At 35.4% G+C, this 22064-nt stretch overlaps 1 protein-coding gene across 3 annotated transcripts in view; it reads right to left on the bottom strand.

Annotated features, from left to right (window-relative positions):
* Positions 1–22064, bottom strand: part of LOC111052015 (low choriolytic enzyme-like) — a 95446-nt gene that overhangs the window by 67715 nt on the left and 5667 nt on the right. Inside the window, exon 1 of one of the 3 annotated variants that reach the window (XM_039437212.1) lies at positions 17011–17030. The exons of the other annotated variants lie outside the window; for them this stretch is intronic. The gene's annotated coding sequence lies outside the window, so the exon portion shown is untranslated. Of the gene's footprint in view, positions 1–17010; positions 17031–22064 lie in introns of those variants that run through there. 3 annotated transcript variants of the gene reach the window in all.

The raw sequence follows: 22064 nt of genomic DNA on the forward strand, positions 1-22064 counted from the left end.
ATAAAGTAGCCCATATAAGTGAAGTGATTTTACTCCTAAAATCTATAAGATTGATAACTAAGTAGCTACAAAAGTTATGAAACTTATATGAATGGTTATTTTCATCCCAGTAACACTAATATATGTCCAGGCACGGGGTCTATTCAACGATAACAAAATATATTCTGAGGAAATAGTATTCGAGTAGAAAGGAGACAACGAATGAGTAGTAGAAGAAGAGAAACCAAATCTGACAACGGTCCAGTTGAAGATTGAGTTCAGAATTCTTCCATTGTCAATACACAAAACCAACCCTTCCAGGTAAACCGAAAACTGTGACCGACCCATTTCCATCTCAATCCAAAACTTCAGGGATCCTCACAAGAATACAGCCTCCAACATATTTGGTAAATAACTCCAGCTGTCACTTTCAACTTCAACTTGATCGCCAGCATTTCAACGGCGATTAGCTGCGCTGCGTTTCAAAGAAGTGGTTCCTAGAACCCGTTTTTCGAAAAACGGGTATTTTGAAAAGAGAAACATCTTTGCAAAACTACACCTGTCCTAGGAGATGAATGGGTTAGTAGGCCAGGTGAAGGTGATGGTTAGTTTTGGGACATTTGTGGCCCGAAATTTGCCGTTAGTAGGTTTTCGGGCAAAATCCACAAGATGTTTCCGTAAACAGATGGAGTGGAGCGCGATTGGAGTGAGTGCCTCACTTGGAGAGATTTGGTTTCGAGAGGGAAGCTTATGGTGGTCCAGGCTTCTACAGGTCCAGGCTTTTAGACAGGATGTTTAAAATGAGAAAGAAGACAGTAAAACAAGAGAGGAAGAATGAGAAACGTATAGCAGAAGAGCGAAGAGAAAGGAGAAGCTCATATAAGAAGATCAGGTGAGATGGAAAAAAATTAGAAGTGCTCCAAGAAAATGAAGATAAAGGGGAAAGCAGAGGAAAAAATGAAGGGAAAGGAGAAGGTATAGCCGGAGAAGAGAAGGGTGAACCAGAAGAAGGAGAAAAATGGAGGTTGAAAGAGATTCGTGAATAAGAGGTAGTAGTGGAGGAATGAGAAGAAGAGATGAGATATGACAAGAAGGAGCAGATGGAGGAAAAAGGTAGAAAGGATGAAGGGGAGAAGGATGAAGAAGTGGATATTAGTAGTATAATAAGAAGAATATCAGGAATATGAAAGAAAGGATTTATTGAGTATGGATATGCAAAAAGAGGAAAAAGGAAAAAAGGAGAAAGGGTAGGATAAACAGGAAGAGAAGTAAACGAAAATGCAGGTGAAATGAAAGATTCAGGAAGAAAAAGAAGGCTGCCGGAAAAGCATCTGCATCTATTTCACCTGGAAAGATGTCACATGGAAGCTGACACCAGCTGGAAGCTGTAACGGAGACCATTTATCTTGGCAGCTGGAGAAGTATCATTCATTTTCAATAATAATATAATATTTATAACAAGAAAAAAACAATTATTCTCAACCATTCCAGTATCATCAAACGTGTTCAGAACTATTCTTAGCATTTCAATGGATTTTAATCACATTTGTTGCCAAATAGTTGGATCAGTTGCATCGAATCAGAATTGATTGTTGTAAATTCAACAATACAAGACTAATTCACTTAACGAGAGGAAATTGATGCGATTTCGAAAAATTAGACTTGAAATTTTTAAGTGCACCTGAAAAATTGATAGATAATTTTTTTCATAAATGAATCTGGAGCTCGAGGCTACCATAACTAAGCCTACCAACAACCGAATACAGGAACCAATCATATCAGTTCTAGATCAAAAGTAAAATCAGATTGCTTCTAGTCGCTTATTAACGATTCTGATTGGCTCTCATAGGAGAATAAATTGATTCAATTGTAACATTCTCAAAAACCTACAGTTTTTTACTGAAATTTGGAAAGTTCGCACCCTGCTAGAGTTCAACAAACTTGAACAATTATTGAACAAAAACGATTCATTAAACTCCTCTTTCTATTTCAGTTCTGTCGTACCCCCTGTACAGTTTCCCAACACGTCACCCCTGACTTGTCCCAAATCCATAAATTATTTGACCCAAAAGTGTCGAAACGTGAAAAATGGTCACACAATCAACAAACGACTTCCTTAGAACAGGGAGCTTATTGTAACCCAATTTCTGTTACAATGCAATAGGGAAAGCTAGTATGGTAGTATTCGAGAAAACTCCAAAAACATAGCAGTGGGTCACTAGAAATTTGTGGTAGTTTGGACGACTGAACCATTAATTTTAAGTAGCTGAAAGCTTACTGACAAGGGAAAAGAACAAACTGTTTACTGGAAAGTGGGCTATTTTGTCGCATAAGTATCTCCCCCAAAATTTCTTTCATCACTCTTGCTTCCCCATTTCTTCAAAAACCCACCAATAGGTCTTCCGAAATAAGACACCTTGGAATCTTGCTTCTTCAATTCAACTCGAAACGCTGAACTGAATAGATTTTGAACAAAAAGAAGATTTTAAAGAATTGGACGAATCGTCATTGACATTAGTCTACAACAACTAAAACACTAAACTGTTTTTTCAATTTGTTCAAGAGGTAAACTGTTTTTGTCCTCTTAAAAAGCTGCAGTAGTTGAATCAACATGTTGTTTCTATTGTTTTTAATCTTTAATTAACCTACTAACAAAAACTTCACTAGCTTCTCAAATATTGATTATCCATTAAAAGAGATGTTGTTTAAGAATAACAATCTGTCATGCTATTCTACCACTGTGAATACGATTTTCTGTGAATGAAATTCTGAATTTTGTTTATTTTACTCAACTAATAGTTTATTAGGCTATAATAGTATAATATCATCCATAAACATTTTGATGTTTGAATTGGGGCTCCAAGTAGTCTAGATTACGTTAATTGAAACCCAGTAAAAATTTATCTGTTAAAACCATCGAATATATTCCTCAACGAATCGTTCTTGAAATTTGTTACATGCCAGTGATGAATAACAATCATTATAACCAATTATTTTTGTCAATGATACGACAGAATGATTGATTAGTTTATGTAAAATACAACGAAATAATTGGAATGGAGACTTTGTTTACCAGCAATTTTAATTTGAAAGAAACATAGGAAGTTGTCCAAATAAGTGCTCACAACATGATGCCAAATAATATATTCTGAAAAACATCAAAATATTCTAATTATTGTTGTAATGGCATCTGTTGAATAGAAGGTAACAGTAGCACGAAAGAGATGTATTGATGGTGTAGATTAATGTGAAGTTTCTCCAACGAAATAATGAAAAATTACCGTATTTTTGAACGATTCTAGATGGAAGAATAATTATGATATCGAAATGCTATTTCTATTTTCCAGACGTTGTGAAATTGCCACATTGTAGAGGAATCAATTTGAATCTGAGCAAAGGATACAAATGAGTGGAAATTTTCGGGTGGTTCTATTTAATATTATTGAAAGTGTGAATTCTCTTCGGAGCTGAGGGTACTCTACAGAATAAATTTAAATAAATGCATCCTCCAAGTATTTTCTTGCTGATGCTCTAGAGAAATGCAATACCAGTAGAAATCTCACTTGCCAATGATTGTGAGAGAACCAAACTAAAATTGCCTCTCAACATTTGACAACAGCTGAACTGAATTATTCTTTAAAATTTCACAAAAGCTGAACTAGAATCACCACACAACATTCGACAATATACCTGAACTGCAATTACTCCTCAAAATATGGAAATCGCAAAACTGAAATAGCCTCTCAACATTTGACAACTATTTGAAAAAATATAACCGACTGACAACAAAACACAAATAACCTTCCAATAACAAATGATACAGAGAAGACCTGTCACTATTCAAGGTCACTCCAGAGAAGCAAACCAAGAATTATACTTTTCACAAAGTGCAGGTGTCAATGCATATGCAAATCAATCTAATTATGGCCTGCAAATTCAACATGCAGACAAAAATGAATAAATGAAATGGAATGAAGCACTCGCCAGGAAACTGCATCTATGTGGCAGGAGAACAATAATTTATTCATGTGGAATATCTAATTAGAAATTTATTTAAGATGAAGTTAGCTTCAACTTGCCATAAAGGAATACTAACACACATGGACCCTGACAGAGCTGATCTACAGTAATGTGTTGATAATTCAAGGTCTCTCCGTTGATATTATGATAAGCCGACAAGTAAATAAATGAGTTAAATAAATATATAGACATTCAAGCGGTGACCTTTTGGAAATTGTGGAATAATTTTTTTCACGAGACAGTTTCGAGGTAAGCCACATTGGAAAGGTGCGGAGTTCTGATAGTTTACAGTTGTTGCCATGTAGGGAGGGCTACACACATCTGCGAATGAGGAACTTATTGAGTATGAAAATGAGAGGCTAATTTCAGGCCCACACATACACAATTCAATTTTTGAAAAAGCTTTCAATTCAAATCGATAGATGATAATAATCGATGATGAGGAGCTCTTTTGTGAGAGATAAGTCAGTATGGAGTTTTCTATGTGTGGCCTAGTCAATCTAGGATGATTTTTAATGAATCTCGATCCGAACCAAACAATCAATAGATGATCATTGATAATGAGGGATTTATTGAACCCGTAATGTAACTCATCTATGAACTTATCTACAAGTAAGCCTAGATTAGGGATAGATGGTGCATAGATCTCAGTGCAACACCAGCAGAAGAAGAAAACTTTTTTACGGATTACAACTTGTAAATTTTAAACATTTATCACTGTTTTAGCTTCGTGAAAAGAACACATTTCACTCCTGATTCATAGGGGTCACTGCTCATCAGGAGAGAAATACATTCCATTTTTGAACGCCAAAAAGTGAGCTAGGCCTATTTTTAAAACTAAAAAGTAAATTCGTAGTATTGCTTTTGTTGGCGGGGAGTCCCTTGCGGGAAGGTCTCACCTCGCTGGAATAGATCAAGGCCTGAATACATTGATGTGCCTAACAACTGTCATACTACAGCAGGGACCGACAATTTGACGTGCCCATCCGATAACAAGCTATTTTCTGTTCAAAATTTACTGCGAATTCACGTCTTAATCTCCAATAGAATATCTTCATCATCAGAAAAACATTTCACTAACAAAGAAGAAACGAGAAGAGGACCAGGTCTACACCTTCACAGAAGCCCTCATCTCGTTAGAATATTCTAGAATCAACCGCTTAAATCCGATCTTTGACCAGACGAATCGCCTTGAAGTTCCGTAACAAAACTCGATGTCCGAAAAAAGTAAAAAATCTATATGAATAAAGAAACAGAAAAATAAATGAATAAAAATGAAACAACACCCTTTTCCAAGAAGTGCAGGTTTGTACATGCTTGGCCTTGATGTGTGTTTTTTCTAATACTACGAATTCTTTAGCGGACAATGATATTTGGCAAAGGGCGTTCATTCACTCGATATGAGCTAATTGAAATTCATCCGCTGTCTGTGAGAGCCAATATGGATAAAAAACAAAAATGATGTAGATGAGATTTGGAGGGAGATGGAGTTTAGAGGAGAAGATGAAGATTGGGAAGCGGGTAGGAGGTGGAATAATGAAGGGTATATATGGTTGCTCAAAGTGAAAATGAGATGGATTTGAATGGCAGGACTAACATGTCATATGAAGATGAAACTAAGAGGAAAAAGGAATTGGGAAAGGGAATGAGAATTAGAGATGAAAGGGAATGAAAATGATGACTGAGGATGAATTTGGGCTAGCGCCCGTGTTTTCTTTCCAATAATGTAATGTGTGTTTGATGGTATAAATGCATGTAGGAACGGGAGTGTAAAGAGAATATGGATTAGAATAATGTATACAATTGAGTAAATAAGAGAGAGGTAGAGGGAATAGGAGGAGTAAGAGTAAAAAAGAGGAGAAAACAGAGGATAATTCATTTCTCTGTAAAATCAATGATGATTAGAACTGAAGAGAGTAGAAAAAAAGATAAATTGGGCGTTGGTGGAGAATGGAGCAATAAGAGAAAGTACGAGTGGAGCAAAAATCAGTGAGAAGGAGGTGGGTGGTGGAAAGAAGAGGGAGTTTGAATAAAAAGAGTACAAGAAACAAGATGAACTAGAAACGCGGAGGAAGAAGAATAGAATGAAGGATGTTAGGCAAATAGAAACAAAGAAGTAAAAGAATACACGAATCAGGAGGATAAGAAGGGTACTAGGGATATGGAAATTGGAGAGAAAAAGTAGTGATTGAATAAGGAAAAAGGGAGACTGAAAAGAGCAAGGAAAAATATAGTAAAAGAAGAGGAGCAGTTCAGAGAGAGAATGGTTATAATTACCATGACAAAACACAAAAATCATATAGAAGAAGTGAGAGAAAGATATATAGTGGATGAAATTTGGACAGAGAAGAGGTAGGATATGGAGAAGGAGGAGAATATAAAGAAAAGTGTAGTAGCACAGAAAGATGATGAATGAGGATATATGTTATGGTGTAGAAGAGTATTATTGGAATGGGAAGAAGTAAAGAAGAGGATGACAAGACAAAAGAAGAGGAGGAAGAAAATTATAGGAGGACTAGAGATTGCCAAAGAAGAAGGAATCAATGTTAGAGAAGGACAAAGAAGGAGAAGAACTTGAACGCACAAGTATGATAAGGAGGGAAAACAAGTTAAAAAGGAAAGGAAAACGTGATAATTTATGAAGCGCCAAGTTGAATGTAACATAGTACTGTAGTAATATTCAACTTCTATACACACTATATCAACATACTAGGCTAAGGCGTCAATGTATGATGAAGGTCAGTTATTCAGCCTCTAACTAAATAAAAGAACAAAGAATTATTCTTCTCTTGAAAAATGTAAATGCTAAGGACACATTCAGTGTGTGACTCGTTCTCTTAGAATGTGAAGAAAACAAAATAATAGAGCCATTTTTATGATGGGTGGAGTCCAGTGATGGAGGAGAGAGAAGAGAATATTACAAAATAATGATAGTGAGAAAGTGGAAGAATGAGAAACTGTACGAAAGTGAGTAATCGATCGCTCTCTTTGATCGACCTGAGGTGATTACTCTCCCATGAGGAAATGTGAGTTGGAATTTAAAATACTTATCATCTTAACGCGAAGTATAATAGTAGAAAAGTACAGTAATGTTCTATCTTTATAAACTCATTGGCAAAATATTATTGGAACTCTTGAGGTGATTGAGGTGAGGAGATGATTTGTACGCAAAGTATATCACGGAAAAATCGATAGTATTTCATTTATCAAATTACTGGTACAATTATTGGCAATCAAAGACTTCATTAGCATGAAATACGTATAGATTTCTCCTACCAACTTTCAATCTCTTCAATGTATTATTGTATTTACTTTACAGTAGCCACAATTGGATTCTGAAAATACCGATATTGTTGGATACTTGAAAATAAATCTATATATATAAAAGCGAAATGGCACTCACTCACTCACTGACTGACTGGCTCACTCACTCACTCACTCGCAGAACTAAAAATCTACCGGACCAAAAACGTTCAAATTTGGTAGTTATATTCAGTTGGTCCTTTAGAGGCGCACTAAGAAATCTTTTGGCAATATTTTAACTCTAAGGGTTGTTTTTAAGGGTTTAAAGTTCGTCTTTTAGCATATATATTCTTCTTCTCCCAATCTCTTAATTATAATTGAAATTTCAATATCATATGTTACTATAGAACTATAATCTAGATAGAGTACCTCTTCGAAACAGTTGTTAACTGGCAACTAAATTAATAATTTTGTCAGGTTGGCATAAAGTTGAGTTGACTTTGTTAGGTTGGCACCAAGTTGAAGATTTAAATGCATTTATCGCGGAAAAATTGATTGGGCACTGCTACTTCAATCCTGGGAATATTATATTACTAGCCGTCAGCCTCGCTTCGCTTGCCATATCCGTTTAGCCAGACGTTTAGTCTGGACCCCCGACTGGATTTTCCTAACATATGATAAAAATGCTCAAATGGAAAATGCAGGCGAGCGAAGCGAGCCTGCTGATCTCATTCTTGGACGATCCAGTCCGGGGTCCAGGGGGCGGAGCCCCCTGGCTATACGGATATGGCGAGCGAAGCGAGCTTGACGGCTAGTATTTAATATAGATCCAGTAATATTCTAAATGAACTATACTATTGTGAAAAGTCTGCTTGTGATCATTATAAAACATTTATATTGGAGGAAGAACAAAGGGGTGATTGGATAAAAAGCTTCTCAAATCATTCAAATGCTCATATTTTTCATATACAGTGTAATGTGACGCGCAAACTTTGGATGGAGATAGGGTACATGTTTTGCTAGAATGAGATGAAGAAAATTTCAAGGTAAGATTGTAGATGAAAGATAAGAATGAGAAGGAGAGGAGGAGGGAGAAGAAGAAGGAGAAGGAGAGTTAGAGGGAGAAGAAGAAGGAGAAGAAGAAGGTGAAGAAGAAGAAGAAGAAGAAGAAGAAAAATGAAACTAGAAAACAAAATATTAAAATGAATGCAGTCAAAAACAAGTAAAAAATTGGCCATGAGTAGACCACGTGATAAGCTCTTCATTATGCAGAAATCTTATTTGCTTGCAACAATGTTTGCTCGCATACAAAACAAAAACATCAGAATGGAATGAAAAAAGAAATAGGAGAGATTAAGCTGAAAATAATGCAAAAAATGTTGGAGGAGAGCATGCTGTCTTTGAAACTTTGCCATTTTAGGAAGCCACAAATTTGTTTACAATATCTCTTAGATCAAACTTAGTACTAAGACATACGGTAATAGAATCATTTGAATTTGAAGGATTCAGTGATTAGTAAAAAAGGTAATGAGTTGGAAATTTGCATATTAAGGTGCGTACAGATATACGCGCCGTGAACATGAGCAATTCACTTTTAATCAGCTGACTATATCTGTATTTTTACAGAAACGGTAAGATACAGATATAAAAAGCTTGGCATCAGCTGATTAAAAGTGAATTGCTCATGTTCGCGGCGCGTAAATCTGTTCGCACCTTTACAAAGTAAAGAGAGTGCAAGGCCAACTACAGACTTTTTACCATCAAGTAGTGGAGTCACATGTCTATTACTAGTAGTTATGTGAACAGTAGACCTCAAGCAGTATTCTCATCCACAAGTACCTGAATGAAACTATAGACCTTATGGAAATCCAGCAATAGACTGGCTTCTCCACACATCTGTGCAATCACTTGTCAGCTGATTTATTCTATAGTCTGATTTTTACTACAATATTGGCGTATGAAGGAGGCTCCTTTTTCCTTTTATATTATCCTTGAAATGCAAAATTTCCAAAAACCTTGTATATACGTCGACGCGCAATTAAAAAAGGAACATACCTGTCTTTTTCATCAAAATCTATTACCGCGTTTCACTGTAAATGCGCAAGATATAAACATTTAAACATTAAGAGAAATGCCAAACCGTCGACTTGAATCTTAGACCTCAGTTCGCTCGGTCAATAACGTTTGGTATCAATTAATATCAGTAAAGAGTACTGTTATCCAGATATGTTTTGAACCTAAATCATAATGCAATTTGTTATCCGCAATTTGTTATTGAAATTCATTACAAAAAAAATGATCCTGAAAGCTCTCCGCTAGGGTGCTTGAAACCAGAATTCATAGGGGCTCGTCTGGGTGCTCAAAATTTTTAGCAAGATTCTTGATATTCATTATACTCTCTTTTGTGCTTCAATGTGTGAAAGATTATGTATACATTGAATTGGAATTTGAAATCAATACCCATAGATTAATACCAATCAATACCCTTGTAGATCAATATCAATACCCATTTAAAATATTGATTCTAGTTAGTAAAGTTCCCTACAGCCATAGTAAACCGACCGTAGATCTGGAATTGTGATTTATTTACTTCTTATGTTTTGAAATCTTATGAGTTCTCAATCTTCTGCGTGTATACAGTGAATCCAGTGAAATTTGTAACAATTCTTGAACAGGTTGTGATATTGTGGTTTCTAGTTCATATTTTATGATATACAGTGATAGTTTTCATGGATATATTCGTGATCTACGTTTTCCAGCGTTTTTTTTCAGTTAATCAATATCGACAGGCCTCAAACAAAAACTTATCAAGGATTTTCAATGAATCTTAGTGAATCGCTCACATCTATCATCCAACAGGAATTGCGGCGAAACAATGAAGAAATCTTCGGATGTTGCAATCATCCTTCTTCATACCGTAACAATAATTCAAGAATTCACCATTACTAGTGACGTTCATTGTCATTCTTCATTCATAAATATTAAAATGTTTCAAGGCTAGGTGGAATATTATTCAAAATTTTCCCGGTGACCTCTCTTGAAAAATTGTCGGCAGACTTATAAATAGGTCAGCTTGTCTGCAGGTTAAAATTTGCATTAATTTCAATGATCGGTCCATGCGATTTCTATTCCATTTTGCTGAAGACGAGGTTGATTGATGAGAGACGTTTCAGTTTCAACTGAAAATTTTTTAAATATTCCCATTCAATGAAGGATATATGGAAACAATTTTGTTACAGTTGGTAATAGTTCAAGATGGTTAATTTTCTCGGTGGATGATTAATCACCGTATTTGATTGTATAAATGAATACAGTATGTAATGAATCGATTTTTTACGCAAAGTCAGAAGTTTTGGATCTAACATACTGAGAGCTCTTATATTTTTACTCTTCTATTTGTGAAAGACTTCAACTTCATGAACCGAAAATGGTTTCATTGGTTTCATGCTTGTCTGTAATCAATAAGTAATCAATGCCTATTACTCTTACTCGATTGTATTCTATTATCATAAGTTTAAATTATACTACAAGAGCTATCTCACTATAAATCTTAAAGAATATATCATAACTCTACGTTGATTGAAAGAAGTGTAATATGTAAACAGATATTGACGATAGTACAAAATATTGGAGATACGCACGTGAACTAGAAGCAAGAGTGAGTACGTGGAATGAGGTTCGTAGCCGCAATGAAATTTTGAACTACGTTTCTTTTATTTCAACGTTGAAAACAGATACAAATTGAACATAGGATCATAACAGGAAACTTATTGCTCCCTAGTTATGAAATTCAAAAGTGTAGTTCTAGCCCAATTTCGAAAAAACTTCCCTGATTGAATTATTCGCCAATGAAAACATTGTTGTGATCCGGATTCCGTCAACGAACAAAACCTCGTTGAAACAATTGGGTCATACAACAACTAGTATACGATACTTGCAGGAAAATAATAATTCCAACATACTATCCATTCATGAATAATAGATTTTCGGCCTAGAAAATCAGAAAATTCTCAACAACAGTTGTCACAACATGGAAACTTCTCGAATCTGTATGCATTGAGATTGGAATAATTGGGTCGCAGATCCGGTGTACATACGTGAGTTGATACAAAAAATTGTGACAAGTCGGAAATTTTCGAATATTCTCAGACACGTGAACACAAAAAGCGTGCACAAAAATTTCTGGAGGGTGTCTCTTGATTCAAATTCTACATTCGAACGTCAAATTCATAAATCAAGACCAAGCCTGATTGGTGAAATCAACTGAATTAATTCCAGAACGTTACGTAAGTGTGGAGGCCCGCATGCAAAACCACGCGACTCTAATTTGTCCGACGTGAATTTGAATTTTGAATTTTAAAAACTATTCAACTTTGACGGCATTTGAATCATTTGATTAAGCATTTTAGATGTTCTTTCAAACTAGGCCGTCGGCTCATTATTATTGAAGTTTTCAGACGCATACTAATATGTGGTCGGCATTTTTTATTCGTTCAATGGAAAAATGAGATCATTTGACAAACGTGTACTAAGCACGTCTTCTGATGGTCATGTGAGTTTCAAGTCATGACTACCATATTATATTATGTGACCTATTATCCATGGAAAAAATAATTTCAATTCTTCTCAATTTATCATCAACTTTTAATTTTCTGAGAATGAAGCTTGAATGAGCCCTGAAATGATGCATTATGTGATGAGTGAGGTTAAGATAATTATATGAAAAAGATAATTAATTTCAAAAGATAATAAAAAGAAAAAGATATGATAATTATATGAAAAATTATTGTTCTCGTTGGCGATTCTCAAAATACGAATGATGATTCTCAGTTCACTCTGTTCACATGGCTGTAAAGATAAACATGTAGCGGATAAACTTACTCATTTAATATAAATATCGGGGCACCGAGCTTCCCTCGTTATTTTTATTTTATTGATAAACAGAACACAATTCTCTTAAATGATCGTGTTTATATTCCACAACTGGCTATATGTCATCTTATGAATTTCGGGGATTCGATATTTTGATTTTTCACATACTCACTTTTCACTATCCACAGCTGTTTCAGCCAAGGATGAATAATTATCCTTTTAATGTTGTTCAGCGAGTTTTCTCAAGGATGAGACCTAGGGCAATCGAATATTTATATCATAAACTTACTATGTTCCAAATTTTGTTAAAATCGTTAGAGCCGTTTTCGAGATCCGTTAAACATAAATAACCAGATATAAAAATAACCAGATAAATAAATACAGATATTTTTCGTTTAATATAATAGGATTATTTGGATGTTCTAGTCTAGCTGAGCACGCAATCAAATGTAGTGGCTCAGTTTGCATGCTAGTAAACGCTTATAAGTTTCTCACCCTGCTAGAGATGGAAATTGTCATGAACTTACTTCTAATTGTCTCTTCTATTGGTTTCAACTACCCTCAAATACAAAAATGAAATTATTTTTTCGATTTAGTATTTTTTTTATTTTCAAGAGTAGAAGTCTTGTACTCGATCTCGTGATGATTAATATTATAAGATATAGAGATTCATTCAACATGATATTTAATAGTCTTACAAGATATATATACAGTAATACATACAGTAATGAATAATTATTAATTAAAAAAATAAAATCATCAAATTATGGAATGAATCCAGGATTCAACTACAAAACGCCACTCATAATAATCTAATTTTGAGGTAGGATCTCCACTCCAATCTAAAATTATATCAAGGTCACTGAATCAAGTCTGAGATGTCTTCCAAGAACTCCCGCTCACACCATGCTCTTGAAGAAACCCAGCTATGCACTTTTGTAATTCTTTTTCTGCAATCCAGCAATGCACTCCTGCGTATTCCTTTTTTCTATTGTAACTGAATCACATTACCACGCATGCGCTCTGTGCACTTGAAAAGATGCTCCCTTAGCCATAAATTACACTCAGCTGAGCATTTTTATGAGTTTGTAGACCTTGCAAGCGATACCCATATGTGTGAGGTCACTCACCCTGAAATGCACCTTCCTTGAGTCCCTTTTTTGTTGAGGAAGAAGACAAAAATAAAGGAATTGTAAAGAAGGAAGAGCAGAAAAATAAAGGATTTGTAAGCCACCCTAGGCCGTAACTAATGGAGGGTCGAAGACCCCTGGACATCCCTGCTAGAGTGCTTTTCAGGGGTATTCTACATACAGAGGGACCTTTTTTATTCAATGCAGGTACATGACACTGGAGAATATGCATTTATCAACAAGGGCATTGACTGTGTTTCAGTGGTTCATTGGCCTTCGGGGTGAGGAAGCTATTGGATTTGTGAATGCAACTCTCTTCGAGAAAACCTTACATCCTGACGAAGATGCCTAAGACTTCTGCGTGAGAGATTTTGAAAATATTCCCATGTATCAAATAATTAATGATGAAATGAACATAAAAATTCCAGCATTTCATTGATTGAGAATTCTTTCACATTATTTGTTATGGTTATGATATTATTTACTCACAAAATTTCCATTGACGATATTCTCGTTGATTTTCTTTGATCACAAGCTCTGATGAACAAGCATCAGAGCTTTGATGATAAGCTCTAAATTGTGCGTGAAACATACTTCAAAAATATTCTTATCTTCCCAAGTCATTTTTGAAGTTCTCAAGATCTACTACTCAAGATAGGGGTGCATTCATCGACCATACGATTTCCTGTTTGCTAAGGATGATGCTCACTTCAGTCTCAGGCTTGTGCGTGGAAACGGGACGAATGTTCAATGAGGAATGAATGAGCCTCCAATTCATTCCTGTTTTTTATCATACTCTTTTCTGCATAGCATTGAACATGTATTATAGTGAATAGAAGGATGCATTAAATCAAACTCATAATTTTGATAATCTTTTCCTTCTTCCGATTCTCCCGTTTCCCTTGTCCGTTTTCTCTCATTTTCCTCCTAATGTTTCCTCTTATTTTCCTTTGGAGGAAATGCACCAACGGTCAAAGATTTGAAAAACTCCATCAACCGTTGGTTGGCTGGTTCGAGCAGAGGCCGTTAAAAGATGAAACAAGCAAAAAAGCTATGAAAAAGTAATAGAAGAATATTTAAAAAAGCAAAGAGCCTTGAAAGATACAGTGACCTGTTGTAGTGGTATGACCTTGGCGTTTTTTCACTCACAGAATACGAAAACAAATATCTCCAACGCAAAACTAATGACTAACTTATGCTAATCGGGATATATTTTCGAGCGCTGTTTCTTTTTATTCAATTTTGTTTCGTCTTTCCGATATTAATTTGGTTGATTTTTTGGACGGTGTTTTTGTGAAATGCTGTACCTGTCAATGACTAGTCTACAGATTATAAATGTATAAATGCGGGCAATGCTTCTCCTGATCTCTTTGTAACTGTCGGCATATTTTTCTAAATTCATATTTGTGACTCTTCTATGTCGTAAACTATTTTGTTTGAAAAGTATTCTTTGAATCTCAGGTATGACTCACTCCAATGTGTTGAAATACAAAATATATATTAGCCTAAGTCAAATTCAATAATTTTCAATCCATCATTGAAAATCACAATATTATTCACATTCAATCAAAATCACACAAGTAATTTATTCCACCAATATGGTGTTTCATGGTTTTTAACACTGTTCATCTAATGGATAATCTTAATAGATAAGAATGAATGGAAATCCTACACGGATTAATATTTAATAGAAATTCATGCATGTATATAATTGAGAATATAAGTCTGAGTAGGCTACACTGCAATTCAATTAATCGTTGTTTCCTTTCAAGATAAAAGTATCTACTACAGTTCAAGTTCACCAGACATAGAAATGAGTTTTTTGGTAATTCAATCTATTAGCCTAAGGTCAAGTGCAAAAATAAGTCGGATGAGTCAGTTTTAGCCGTTTGGCGCCCAGAGAAAAAGGCGGGAAATCGTCTCTGTCTTGGAATTCAGACACAATCCTCGGCCGGTCAACGGCCTCTTTTCCGTCTCACTCTCGCCGCCTGACTGGAACTTCGCCGCCGCACTTCTTACGTCTTTCCTTCTTTTTTCCTTCTCACTCCGCATCCTTCGCGGGATCTCCCCTGTACGCAATCAGATCCTGCTACCTTATACGACATGTGTAGGATGTACAAAATCTACTTGAGAATTGGAGAAAAAGAGGAGTAGGAGAGAGGAAGGATGATTGGGAAGGAGGAGGAAGGATGATTGGGAAGGAGGAGGAAGGACAAAGAAGGTAGGAAGAGAGAGTAAGAGTGAGGAAGAGAGAGGGTGAAGCAGAAGATGTGGGGAGGAGAAAGAGAAGGCGTGTGAGCACAGGAAAATCGTTTTCTTCCCAATGGAGAAAGAAAAGAGGTGAAATAGAAGAAAGAGGAGGATGAAAAGTGAGGATGGTGGAATGTAATGATGGCGAATATATGGAAGGGAGAAATAATTAGAGAAGGGGAACAAGAAAATAAGAAGAATAGGGAATGGAAGATAAAATTAGCATGAAGGAACTATACTATGGAAAATTATTCTATCTCTTTCCTGTATAGGGCTACTTGTAATATAAATATAAAGAAAATACAAATCTCAGTACCCTTTTTTTAAAATATTTTATCACAACATGTTTCGGTCATTTATGCCATTTTCAAGTGATAATATATTGATGATGATATATTAAGATATATTAAGTGATGTTGTGATAAAATATTTTAAAAAAAGGGTACTGAGATTTTTATGTTCTTTATATTTATAAAATTATTCTATTTTGAGTTATCTAATGATGTTGAGGAGAATGGATAAGGAGCAGAAGGAAAATACGTTCGAAATGAGGAGTAGCAAAAGGAAAAAATTCCCAATGAGAAGTGAATTTGAAATGGAGGAGAAGCAGAAGATAGTGTTAAAGAAGGATTGATAGGAGGAGGTATAGTCTGTCCAGACTGCCATGAGCCCTGAAAGATTAAGCCGACCCTCGCTCCCTCACGCGCAGGCACACACGCCCGGCCCACCTGCGCCATTGATATATTATATAATTATGATACGTAGTATACAGGTAGGCAGACCGTCCCTTTACTCACACACACAAAAGGAGACTACGCTTTTGTATGTGAGTACAAGGAGGGTCGTCCTAATCCTTCAGAGCTCATGCCTGTTTGGACAGAGTATAGATGAATTCGGGAGATGAATGAAAGAGAGGAGGAAGAAGATGAGGAAAAGAATGAGGAGAAACATGGAGAACAAAAATATTGAGATAATATGGAAAATACGAAAATAGAAGAAGTGAAAGAGCAGGAGAAAAAGTCAAAAGGTTGAGTGCAAAAGCATGAAGAAGGATGTAGAAGAAGATTAATGAGGAATATAAGAGGAATTTTAAAGAGAAAAAGAACAAGAAGAATGAGCAAAAGATGATGAAGAATAAGGTGGATATAAGGACGGGTGATGAACATGAAGAGGGAGAGTGGAAGAAGGTGAATTACAGGAGAAGAAAACGTAGGAAGGAGGAGAAGAAGAAGATGCTGCAATAGGAGGAGGAAAGGAGAAGGAGGAGGAGGAGGTGAAAGAGGAGAGTGAGGAAGAGGAGATAAAGAAGGAGAAGAACCAGAAGATTGAGGTGGAAGAAGTCGAAAATGATATCAAACAAATAGAAAGGACAGAGGTTGATAAAGAAGGGAAGAAAAAATGGAGCGTAACGAGAGACGAAGTTTCTCCTGGAGAAGCACAGAAGTAGAATGAGACGAAGAAGAAGAGAAAAAGAAGTACGAGTTTAAGAAGAAAACTCAGCCACATGCATGCTTACATTCCTGACTAGTGTAGCATGTAGGTCTAGCTTGTAGCACGCCGTATCAGACCACGTGGTGTCCCATCCATTGACTCTCGCGCGTCCCGACTGAAAAAAGCCGAAAAAATACGCTAAGAGCAGTTGAGCCTCGCACCGCTCCGCAAGCGCAATAAATATCTCACGTTTTCTATTTTTTATTCACTTCCCAACGCACACCGGAAAGTCTTTTTTGATTTTTTTTCGCATTCCGCAAATTCTTAGCCGCCCCATTTACATTGACGCGGTCGTAGTGAGACTCATACTGTCAGCATTAATTGAATGGGACGCATTGTTGTCATAAGTATGCAGTTCTGACGGTTTTAAGAGAATCTGACTGTAGGCATGGCATAATATGCAACCTTAACTGTCCCCCTTCTAGCAATGTCCTCATCAATTGCCATACTGGATCTGTTAAGGTTAACCTTGAAAAATACTATATTTATTGTTCGCTCATTTTTCGTATAGTAGTAGAGTTTTAGTTTTTTTCTAACAAATTTAGAGATTTTCCATAGTCGTTAGGTCAGTGCTCTAGCTTGCTGTTTAATAGTGTTAAAGATGAATAGAGTAGAGATTGAATTAATTCGATTTCTTGAGGTTTTTGTAAAATAACCTTGAAAAATTCCTACTATATTTTTCTCATGCCGCATTTTTTCATAGTGGAGTACGAGATTACTCATAATTGTTCAGATCAGTGCTCTAAGGCTAGTTTTACACAAGCATCGATTTTTGGACGTCAGATTTCTTGCTGTCTTTATAAATCTACTAAGATTTATCAAATTTAATTAAACTTTTATTATTAATCCATCCAAATTTAAAATTGTTTGTTTTATTCTTATTTATATTTTAGATTGTGATTTGGTGTAGAAATTTGAATGGACATAACCTATAATATTTGGACAATTTAAAACTAAGTTAGGAAATTTAAGAAGTTTTAGGCAATAGCCTGTTTTTTCTTTTCCGATTCTTGTATTTTTTGCTAACCTTATAAATAAATAAATAAATAAATTCATTATGTGTACGTATGTGTGTCTCAACACATTATGTATTCATCAAGATCCGTTCACACATACAAAAATTGATGTTTGTGTAACTGGCTACATATGCTGGAAGATGTTAATATGAGGATGAAGGTGGTGAGTTGAAATATCAGATAATTTTGATAAGTTGAAATAAGTTTTATAATTTTGGAATGAGTGGCTCCAATATTATCAACATATCTATAGAAATATCTTTCTTACCAACATACAATAGAAATAGTGCAATTATTTTTCATCAATGGTGTTAGGTTTTGTATTATCTGTGATAATTGCAAAGCCTGAAAATCCACCAATTTCTAAGATCGTAGACCTATGTGATCAATTGAAATGAAATGTATAATGCTGTATTAAGTCCCTCCACTGTACTATTTAAATTTCATTGAGATTCTGGGTGTAGTTGAAATCTGAGAGATTCAAGCAATAAGCGAGTAGAGAGAAGGGAAAGCCAAGATTTCGTGGTTCAGTATATGTATCAGGTATTTTTGACCCAATGAATAACGAATTGGAATCGAATTAGAAAATCTGCGAAATATCTGGCTTAACTTCAAAACTTAGTTTTTATAATTTCAAGAATAAGGTACCAACTCAGAGTATAAGGTATATTACGAGTAAAAAGTAAATTCGTATGGCTTTTGTTGGTGGGGAGTCCCTTGCGGGAAGGTCCCACCGCCTGAATATATAATTTGAGCCGTCAATGGGCCTTACGACTGTCATACTTCAGCCGAGACCGACAATTTAACGTGTTCATCCGATAACACGGGAGTGATCTGGTTAAAAATAAAAAACTTTTGGTAATGAGAGGGTTTGAACCCGGGATCTCTATGCTGCTACGCAAGCACTCTATCCACTAGACCACGGATCTGTAAAAGAGTTTCTTTAGATAATGAATCATGTAGTTTGTAGAAGATATACTGAATCGGAGTGCATTGATAAGGTATAGAAACGGCGTGAAAGGTAGAACAAAAAAATATATTTTATTATATCGTCATCGATTAATTTGCATTTCCATTATTGCAAAGGTAATAGGCTATACAATATACAATAAAGCATGAAATAAAACATAAATAGTATGTGAATATGAATGATAGTACAGGTATAATTGAAGAAGTATTTACCGAATTTCCATATCAACACACGAAGGAAATGTCCTTCAACGAATTTTGAAATAAATGTGAATTTTTGAACTTCTCAAAGGGTCAGTCAACCCTTCACAGACCCATAGTAAAATTGTTTTTGAACAAGGTTGACGTCCAGCATATACCAGTCCTATTCAAAGAACTTCTTTCTTCACTTTGAAAGCTGAAACGCAAAATAGAGGCCCTTTAGGGGCTATCACAGGAGTGGGAGTAAAATAAGAAAAATGTGAAAAAGAATAAGACAGAAGAAACAAAAAGAAGAAGAGGAAGAAGAAAAAATATATAGAAGGAGGAGGTAGTGGCGGTGGAGGAGGAGGAAGAGGAGGAGGAGTAGAAGAAGAAGAAGAGGAAAAAGAACAAGAAGAACAAGAAGAAGAACAGGAACAAGAAGAAGAAGATATGAAAAAATAATATTTGAGTCAGTCCCAGGGACGTCGACAAGTGAAGTAAGGGGTCATGAACCCTTAGAGCAGGTGTCGATCTCTATGGAGGTTGAAGGTGTCTCTACACGCTTTTTGTTTTGGCGGGAGTCTTCCTCTTGATCCTCCAAGGATACGAGCAACAAAACCTCTCCATTCTGGCTGGTGAATGAACTCAGACCCTGTTGCATAACATTGGGCCATTTTACTGGGTTCGATTCCCGGGCTGGCAACTAATTTTTGGATAGTAGTTCTCATCGAATTTCCATCTAGCTGTTAACCCTGTAGTCAATGTCTGCAGTAGCAGAAGTCTTCGGGGTGATTTGCAGCATTTATTTAGGATTTTATTTAAATAACAATTATATTTCAATATTATCAACATCCCAAAAACATTGTCAACAATAATTGAAAACTGTTATAGTATGTGTGTGCAATGTTTTATGCAACTGAATGTATCAGCGTTTGTATCACTAACTGAATCACTTAGTGCGTACAAACAGTTGTTACATGTCTTAGCGGATGTTAAAGGTAATCATTGCTTTTACAACGGTTTAGAGAGAATCAAAATACAACAGAGAACAGTACACAGATTGGATAACGTACTACAGTACTTGTTACTTGGAAGTGGAATATATTCCACTCTCAACCGTTAGGATGAATGGAATGATTGCATGACGGTAGATGGTAATCTATGCGAAGAATTTTATTCAGAAACATAAAATTTACTTCTATCTCTCCTTCTACAATGAAAAATGTAAACAATACTGTACAAAAATGTATCTGATATTGAGTACTTTTAAAAGAGAATACTTTTATTCATAAACATGTTAGTGTTTGCTTTTGTATCCACCTTCCAGTGTACTTTATTGATTGATATTTCAATCGTCAATTCGTTCAATCCCCAATCTATTACACGTAAAAAACTTGCACACGTGGAATTCTAACCTTATCTTGGACTGTGTCATCACCTATAAATTTGGAAGAATAGCACAAGGACTACCTTATTATTTTATCAACCAATGTTATTACATCAGTGTCATTTATAATATCGAGAATAACTAAATTAATAAATAAAATGATTACTCCTAAACCACATACATCAGCTCCTGTTGTACTCTGTGAACAGAGAAGAATAAAAACTTCAATTTTTCAATCCATCGTTGCTTTTCTATCTTTCTCTATTGCTTTGTCCACTCCTTTCTAACTCCCTCTCTACACTCTCTCTCATCCACTATTCTTTACCAGCTACAACTTCATATACAGGAAGGGAGAAATCTTTCTTTCAAATCTTCAATGAGTCTGTTTCTAAACGCATATATCTTTTACAACCGTTTTGCTATTTGCTGAAATTTATGCTATTCATGTTTTCAAAAATGCTGTTCAAAATTAACATGTTTTTTCTTGTGTCTACCAAAGTATTGACAACCAGGCAAAGTGAAATGATCAAACAACATGTTCTTCCATGAACTCTTTTCTTTTTCATGATTATTATTATACAAAAATCCAAATTAAATGTTGTAAATCACTCCGAAGACTTCTGCTTCTGCAAATATTGACAACAGGGTAAACAGCTAGAATAAATTTCCCGGGCTGATAAATAATTTTTGAATAGTAGCGCTCATCGAATTTCCATCTAGCTGTTGACCCTGATGTCAATATTTGCAGTAGTAGAAGTCTTCGGGGTGATTTACAGCATTTAATTTGGATTTTCGTTTAATAATAATTATCAATTCATTAGCATTTGAATAAATGCAATATCACCAAGTGTAGACTTTTCTTTTTCAACTTTTAAAAATATTTTCTTTTTTCGAAGTATTTCAACCATTTCTTTCTATCAAGCTACTCTTTCCTTGATGCTCTGTTTTTGCGAAATAAATCAAGAGGATCCAATTGTATAAAAAGTATAAAATACAATTTTATACAATGAATTTCTATTTTTTAAATGTACACTCGTACGCCTCTCTGCATGAGATGTGAGGTGGGTGGCCGCCACGGAGACACCCCCACCCCCACCCAATGAGCAACCTTGGACAGGTTGACACAGGTTGTGCTTTGCAGCATTGCGGGTGGTCAGTAACCCTAGCCAAGCCTCTGCTCAAATTCAAGTCTCCAGAGAAAATCACATCTTCCGCAATTGTAAATGGCGCTTTTGTCAAGGATGTGAAAAGATTCAATACGAAGTTGCAGAAAACTCTTCAAACTAGCCGACACGAGATTTCCACGTATTCTGGATGGACATTGAAGAATTTCGAGATCTCATGAGCTGTAAAATATCATAACTCGTAGTTGTACAACAATATCACTTCATGACAGTATTCCCATGAATTTAATGGTTATAGAATTCAAAATGTGTATTTTGCAAAGTGATTAGAATTTTTCTTTTCACTCTAAAAAAAATGTCTATTTCTATTCCTTTGACTACGAGTAACGAGTATCATTTT

Source organism: Nilaparvata lugens, chromosome 10, assembly GCF_014356525.2.
Source record: "Nilaparvata lugens isolate BPH chromosome 10, ASM1435652v1, whole genome shotgun sequence".
In the NCBI taxonomy this organism is placed as follows: domain Eukaryota; kingdom Metazoa; phylum Arthropoda; class Insecta; order Hemiptera; family Delphacidae; genus Nilaparvata; species Nilaparvata lugens.